The sequence below is a fragment of the Orcinus orca genome, chromosome 6 (assembly GCF_937001465.1).
Source record: "Orcinus orca chromosome 6, mOrcOrc1.1, whole genome shotgun sequence".
NCBI lineage: Eukaryota > Metazoa > Chordata > Mammalia > Artiodactyla > Delphinidae > Orcinus > Orcinus orca.
Window position 1 is genome coordinate 29,329,593 of NC_064564.1, and position 7,524 is coordinate 29,337,116.

The 7,524-nt window shown below is 35.9% G+C and overlaps 1 pseudogene; it reads left to right on the top strand.

Moving 5' to 3' along the window:
- The first annotated feature begins 6,288 nt into the window (after positions 1 to 6,288).
- On the top strand, positions 6,289 to 6,996 carry LOC101287663 (casein kinase II subunit beta-like; annotated as a pseudogene).
- Positions 6,997 to 7,524: the final 528 nt, after the last annotated feature.

A 7,524-nucleotide genomic window follows, 5' to 3' on the forward strand; every position in this document is an offset into this window, starting at 1 on the left:
CTGATGTACACTCCAGTTGTTGATTCATATATATTTTAATTTTTACATTCTTTCTAATAAATCTGTTTGTTTCCTAGTCTAATTTTATTTTTACTTTGTTACTGTTCTTTTTTTTTTTTCTTTTTTTTGCTGCCCCACATGGCTTGTGGGATCTTGATTCATGACCTCGGGGTTGGGCGGAAGCTCTTGCAATGGGAGCTCCGAGTCTGAACCACTGGACTAACAGAGAACCTCAGACTCCAGGGAATATTCTTCAGAGTGAGGTCTCCCAGAGGTCCTCATCTCAGCACAAAGACCATCTCTACTCAATAGCCTACAAACTCTAGTGTTGGAAGCCTCGGGCCAAACAACCAGTAAAACAGGAACACAACCTACTCATTAAAAAAAAAAAAAATGAGATGGCAAAAAAATATGTCACAGTTGAAGGAGCAAGGTAAAAACCTACAAGACCAAGTAAATGAAAAGGAAATAGGCAATCTACCTGAAAAAGAATTCAGAGTAATGATAGCAAAGATGATTCAGAATCTCAGAAATAGAATGGAAGCACGGATTGAGAAAATACAAGAAGTGTTTAACAAAGACCTAGAAGAACTAAAGAACAAACAAACAGAGATGAACAACACAATAACTGAAATGAAAAATACACTAGAAGGAATCAGTAAAAGAATAGCGGAAGCAGAACGAATAAGTGAGCTGGAAGGCAAAATGGTGGAAATAACTGCTGAGGAGAAAAATAAAGAAAAAAAGAATGAAAAGAATTGAAGACAATCTCAGAGGCCACTGGGACAATACTAAATGCACCAACATTCAAATTATAGGCGTCCCAGAAGAAGAAGAGAAAAACAAATGGTCTGAGAAAATATTTGAAGAGATTATAGTGGAAAACTTCCTTAACATGGGAAAGGAAAGAGTCAGCCAAATCCGGGAAGCACAGAGGGTCCCAATACAGGATAAAACCTAGGAAAAATACACCAGTACACATATTCATCAAATTAACAAAAATTAAATGAAAAGAAAAATATTAAAAACAGCAAGAGAAAAACAAAAAAATAATATACAAAGAAATCCCCGTAAGGTTATCAGCTGATTTTTCAGTGGAAACCCTGCAAGCTAGAAGGCAGTGGCAGGATATACTTAAAGTGATGAAAGAAAAAAACCTACAACCAAGATTACTGTACCCAGCAAGGATTTAATTCAGGTTTGATGGACAAGTCAAAAGCTTCTCAGACAAACCAAAGCTAAGAGAATTCAGCACCATGAAAACAGTTTACAACAAATGCTAAAGAAACTTCCCTAAGCAGGAAACACAAAGAGAAGAAAAAGACCCACAAAAACAAACTGAAAACAATGAAGAAAATGGTAATAGGAACATACATATCGATAATAACCTTGAAAGTAAATAAACTAAATGCCGCAACCAAAGGACACAGACTGGCTGAATGGATACAAAAAAAGACCCATATATATGCTGTCTACAAGAGACCCAATTCAGTCCTAGGGACGCATACAGACTGAAAGTGAAGGGATGGAAATAGATATTCCATGCAAATGGAAATCAAAAGAAAGCTGGAGTAGCAATACTTGTATCAGATAAAATAGACTTTAAAATAAAGACTGTTACAAGAGATAAGGAGGGACATTACATAATAATCAAAGGATCAGTCCAAAAAGAAGATATAACAATTATAAATGTTTATGGACCCAACATAGGAGCACTTCAATACATAAGGCAAATGCTAACCACCATGAAAGGAAAAATCGACAGTAAAAAAAGAATAGTAGGGGACTTTAACACCTCACTTACACCAATGGACAGATTATCCAGACAGAAAATTAATAAGGAAACACAAACTTTAAATGACATAATAGACCACATAGATCTAATTGATATTTATAGAACATTCCACCCAAAAGTGATGGAATACACTTTATTCTCAAGTACTGATGGAACATTCTCCAGGATAGATCACATCTTGGGTCACAAATCAAGCCTTGGTAAATTTAAGAAAATTGAAACCTATTAAGCATTTTTTCTGATCACAACACTATGAGATTGGAAATCAATTACAGGAAAAAACCTGTAAAAAACACAAAAAAAATGGAAGTTAAACAGTGCACTCCTAAATAACCAAGAGATCACTGAAGAAATCAAAGAAGAAATAAAAAATACATAGAAACAAATGACAATGAAAACACAATGACCCAAAACCTATGCATCACAGCAAAAGCAGTTCTAAGAGGGAAGTTTACAGCAATTCAATCTCACCTCAAGAAACAAGAAAAATCTCACATAAACAATCTAATGTTACTTTTAAGACAACTAAAGAAAGAAGAGCAAAGAAAACCCAAAGTCAGAGGAAGGAAAGAAATCATAAAGATCAGAGCAGAAATAAATGAAATAGAAATGAAGAAAACAATAGCAAAGATCAATAAAACTAAAAGCTGGTTCTTTGAGAAGATAAACAAAATTGATAAACCCTTAGACAGAATCATCAAGAAAAAGAGGGAGAGGACACAAATCAATAAAATTAGAAATGAAAAAGGAGAAATCACAACAGACACTGCAGAAATACAAAGGATTATAAGAGACTACTACAAACAACCATATGCCAATAAAATGGACAACCATGAAGAAATGGACAAATTCTTTGAAAGGTACAATTTTTCAAGACTGAACCAAGAAGAATTAGAAAATATGAACAGACCTATCACAAGTAATGAAATTGAAACCATAATTAAAAATCTTCCAACAAAAAAATGTCCAGGACAAGATGGCTTCTCAGGCGAATTCTATCAAGCATTTAGAGAAGAGCACATTTAGAGAAGAGCAAACACCAATCCTTCTCAAACTCTTCTAAAAAATTGCGGAGGGAGAAACACTCCCAAATTCATTGTATGAAGCAACCAGCACCCTGATACCAAAACCAGAAAAAGGTATCACAAAAAATGAAAACTACAGGCCAATATCACTGATGAACAGAGATGTAAAAATCCTGAACAAAACACTAGCAAACAGAATCCAACAGCACATTAAAAGGATCACACACCATGATCAAGTGGAATTTATCCCAGGGATGCAAGGATTCTTCAATATATGCAAATCAATCAATGTGATACACCACATTAACAATTTAAGGAATAAAAACAATATGATCATCTCAGTAGATGCAGAAAAAACTTCTGACAAAATTCAACACCAATTTATTATAAAAACCCTCCAGAAAGTGGGCATAGAGGGAACCTACCTCAACATAATAAAGTCCATATATGACAAACCCACAGCAAGCATCATACTCAATGGTGAAAAACTGAAAGCATTTCCACTAGGATCAAGAACAAGAGAAGGATGTCCACTCTCGCCACTCTTATTCAACATAGTTTTGGAAGTCCTAGCCATGGCAATCAGAGAAAAAAAAGAAAGAAAAGGAATACAAATTGGAAAAATAAGGATTAAAACCATCACTATTTGCTGATGACATGATGCTATACATAGAAAATCCTAAAGATACCACCAGGAAACTACTAGAACTAATCAATGAGATTGATAAAGTTGCAGGATACAAAATTAATGCACAGAAATCTCTGGCATTCCTACACACCACCAACAAAAAATCAGAAAGAGAAATTAAGGAAACACTCCCATTTACCATTGCAGCAAAAAGAATAAAATACCTAGGAATAAACCTGCCTAAGGAGGCAAAAGACTTGTACTCAGAAAACTATAAAACACTGATGAAAGAAACCAAAGATGACAAAAAACAGATGGAGAAATATACCATGTTCTTGGATTGGAAGAATCAATATTGTGAAAATGACTATATAGCCTAAAGCAATCTACAGATTCAGTGTAATCCCTATCAAACTACCAACGGCATTCTTCAAAGAATTGGAACAAAAAAATCTTACAATTCATATGGAAACATAAAAAGACCCTGAATAGCCAAAGCAATCTTGAGAAAAAAAAAAAAATGGAGTTGGAGGAATTAGCCTCCCCGACTTCAAACTATACCACAAAGCTACAGTAATCAAGAGCAAGGTACTGGAACAAAAACAAGTATAGATCAATGGTACAGGACTGAATGACCAGAGATAAATCCATGCACATATGGACACCTGTTTTATGACAAAGGAGGCAAGAACATACAATGGAGAAAAGACAGCCTCTTCAATAAGTGGTGCTGGGAAAACTGGACAGCTACATGTAAAAGAATGAAATGAGAACACTACCTAACACCATACACAAAAATAAACTCCAAATGGATTAATGACTTAAATGTAAGACCAGACACTATAAAACTTTTGGAGGAAAACATAGGAAAAACACTCTGACATAAACCACAGGAAGAACTTTTTTGACCCACCTCCTAGAGTAACAGAAATAAAAACAAAAATAAACAAATGGGACTTAATTAAACTTAAAATCTTTTGCACAACAAAGGAAACCATAAACAAGACAAAAAGACAACCCTCCGAATGGGAGAAAATATTTGCAAATAAAACAACAGACAAAGGATTAATCTCCAAAATATACAAATAGCTCATGCAGCTCAATATCAAACAAACAAACAAGTCAGTTAAAAAGTGGGCAGAAGACCTAAATAGACATTTCACCAAGGGACACATACAGTTGGCCAAAAGGCACATGAAAAGATGCTCAACATCACTAATTATTAGAGAAATGCAAATCAAAACTACAATGAGGTATCACCTCACGCCAGTCAGAATGGCCATTATCAAAAAATCTAGAAACAATAAATGCTGGAAAGGGTGTGGTGAAAAGGGAGCCCTCCTGCACTGTTGGTGGGAATGTAAATTGATCCAACCACTATGGAAAACAGTATGGAGGGTCCTTAAAGAACTAAAAAAAGAACTACCATATGACCTAGCAATCCCACTACTGGGCATATACTCTGAGAGAACCATAATTCAAAAAGAGACATGCACCCCAATGTTCATTGCAGCACTATTTACAATAACCAGGACATGGAACCAACCTAAGTGTCCATCGACAGAGGAATGGATAAAGAAGATGTGGCATATATATACAATGGAATATTACTCAGCCATAAAAAGGAACTAAATTGAGTTATTTGTAGTGAGGTGGGTGGACCTAGAGTCTGTCATACAGAGTGAAGTATGTCACCATATGTTAATGCATATATATGGAATCTAAAAAAAAATGGTACTGATGAACCTAGTTGCAGGGCAGGAATAAAGAGGTAGACATAGAAAATGGACTTGATGACATGGGGTGGGAGGGGGAAGCTGGGGCAAAGTGAGAGTAGCATTGATGTATATACACTCCCGAATGTAAAATAGTTGGCTGGTGGGAAGAAGCAGCATAGCACAGGGAGATCAGCTCGGTGCTTTGAGGTGACCTAGAAGGGTGGGATAGGGAGGATGGGAGGGAGGCTTAAGAGGGAGGGGATATGGGGACATGTGTATGCATACGGCTGATTTGCTTTGTTGTGCAACAGAAACTAACATGGTATTGTGAAGCAATTATACTCCAATAAAGATGTACTAAAAAAAATGGTATCAAAAAAAAAAAAAAACCTCAAGCATAAGGACAGTTTGAAAAACTGCAGTATTTACAAAAGCTGAAGATACACAGTTCCAAAGATAATCAGCTCCACTCCTATATATATACCTAAACCCAACAGGAGTGCATTCATAAGTTCACTGAAAGGCATGCACTAGAATATTCATTATAGCATTATTTGTAAGCCCAAACTGGGTGCTACCCACATAAATATCCACTCATAGGAGAAGCCGTAAAAATTGTGGAATGCTCACACAATGGGAATTGATCGTCTATAATGTGCATAATGCATAATTTATCAATACTAAGTACAAAAAAAGACAGGACGAATCTCTGGTTTTAGAAGTCATGAGAGCAGTTAACTGGAACAATTTTTACTGAGATGAGAATGTGCTAGGTTATTGGTATTCTGTTTTTGATCTGAGTCTGACTAAGCAGGTATCTTCTGACATGTGAAATCAATCCATTGAGCTGAACTCTTTTGATGTGGTTACTAGTCTTTACCGATACTATGTTCAATAAACACTTAAAAGGACATAGAAATTAAAAATATCATTCCCATATTTTTATTTATTAATTCATTAAAATAAGTAGAAACACATTTTAATCATGACATGCTTTGCAAAACAAAAGAAAAAAAGACCCCTAACTTTCAAAGACTTTTATGATCACTCAAGAAAGCAAAATTACAGAGACAAAGAAGCATCAGGAAATCAGTAAGGAAAAATAAATGACAAATTAAAAAAAATGATTTAAACATCAGGAAGTGTTATTTATACTGGTTCTGTGGGCTCCATGACTATGAATTCTTCTGTGAAGTGGATGAAGACTCCATCCAGGACAAATTTAATCTCAGTCAACTCAATGAGCAGGTGCCTCACTGTAGACAAGCTCTAGACATGATCTGGGACCTGGAGCCTGATGAAGAGCTGGAAGACAACCCCAACCAGAGAACCCTGATTAAGCAGTCAGCCAAGATGCTGTATGGGTTCACCCAGACCACCTATATCCTCACAAACCATGGCACCACCCAGATGTTGGAAAAGTACCAGCAGGGAGAGTTCGGCTACTGCCCCACATGCACTGTGAGAACAAGCCAATGCTTTCCAATAGCCTTTCTGACACCCCAGGTGAGGCCCTGGTGAAGCTCTACTGCCCCAAGTGCATGGACAATTCCACACCTAAGACACCATCGAGGCAGCACCACACAGAAGGCCCCTACTTGGGTACCAGTTTCCCTCACATTGCTCTTCATGGTGCATGCTGAATGCCGGCCCAAGCAGCCCACTAACCAGTTTATGTCCAAAGTGTACAGTTGCAAGATCCATCCACTGTCCTACCAGGTGCAGTTCCAAGCTGCCAGCAACTTTGAGTCTGTCAAGACCATTCACTTATTCCCAACCCCACCTGTCACTCTGTCTTTGACAGTTCCAGTCCTCCCCTGCCACCTTTAAGGAAATCTCTATGGTTTATATTTTAAATTAGAAGAGTCATTATTGTGGTGTGAATATGAAATAAAGTAGAAAAAAGGCAAAAATAAGCATTTACTCAAAATTTATATAAAATCTTGCCAGATCTCTTCAGGAAAAATAGTTTAGAGCTTGATGACTCCTAATATAAATGTTGTAAAATCATAAGGTATTTTTAAAATAATTCTATGGTAATTTATTTAATTACTAAATAAAATTGATTATTAAGATACATTAGCATCATTGATTAATGTATGAGAAGAATACTGAATAGTACCATAATAATGAAGAAATTTTTTAAAAGATCTACAAGAACTACCATGTTGAAAGGTACAAAAATCACAGGTCTTTAGAAAGGAAATTTTCATATACCTAAAATCAACTAATTCTCATATTATTTAAATAGTTCTGGGCTATAAGTTGAAATGGACTTTGCTGTGTCAAACCACAGACTGACTCGCATTATTTTAAAAAAAGCAAATCTCAAATATCACTAGTAAATAGCAATTAAAT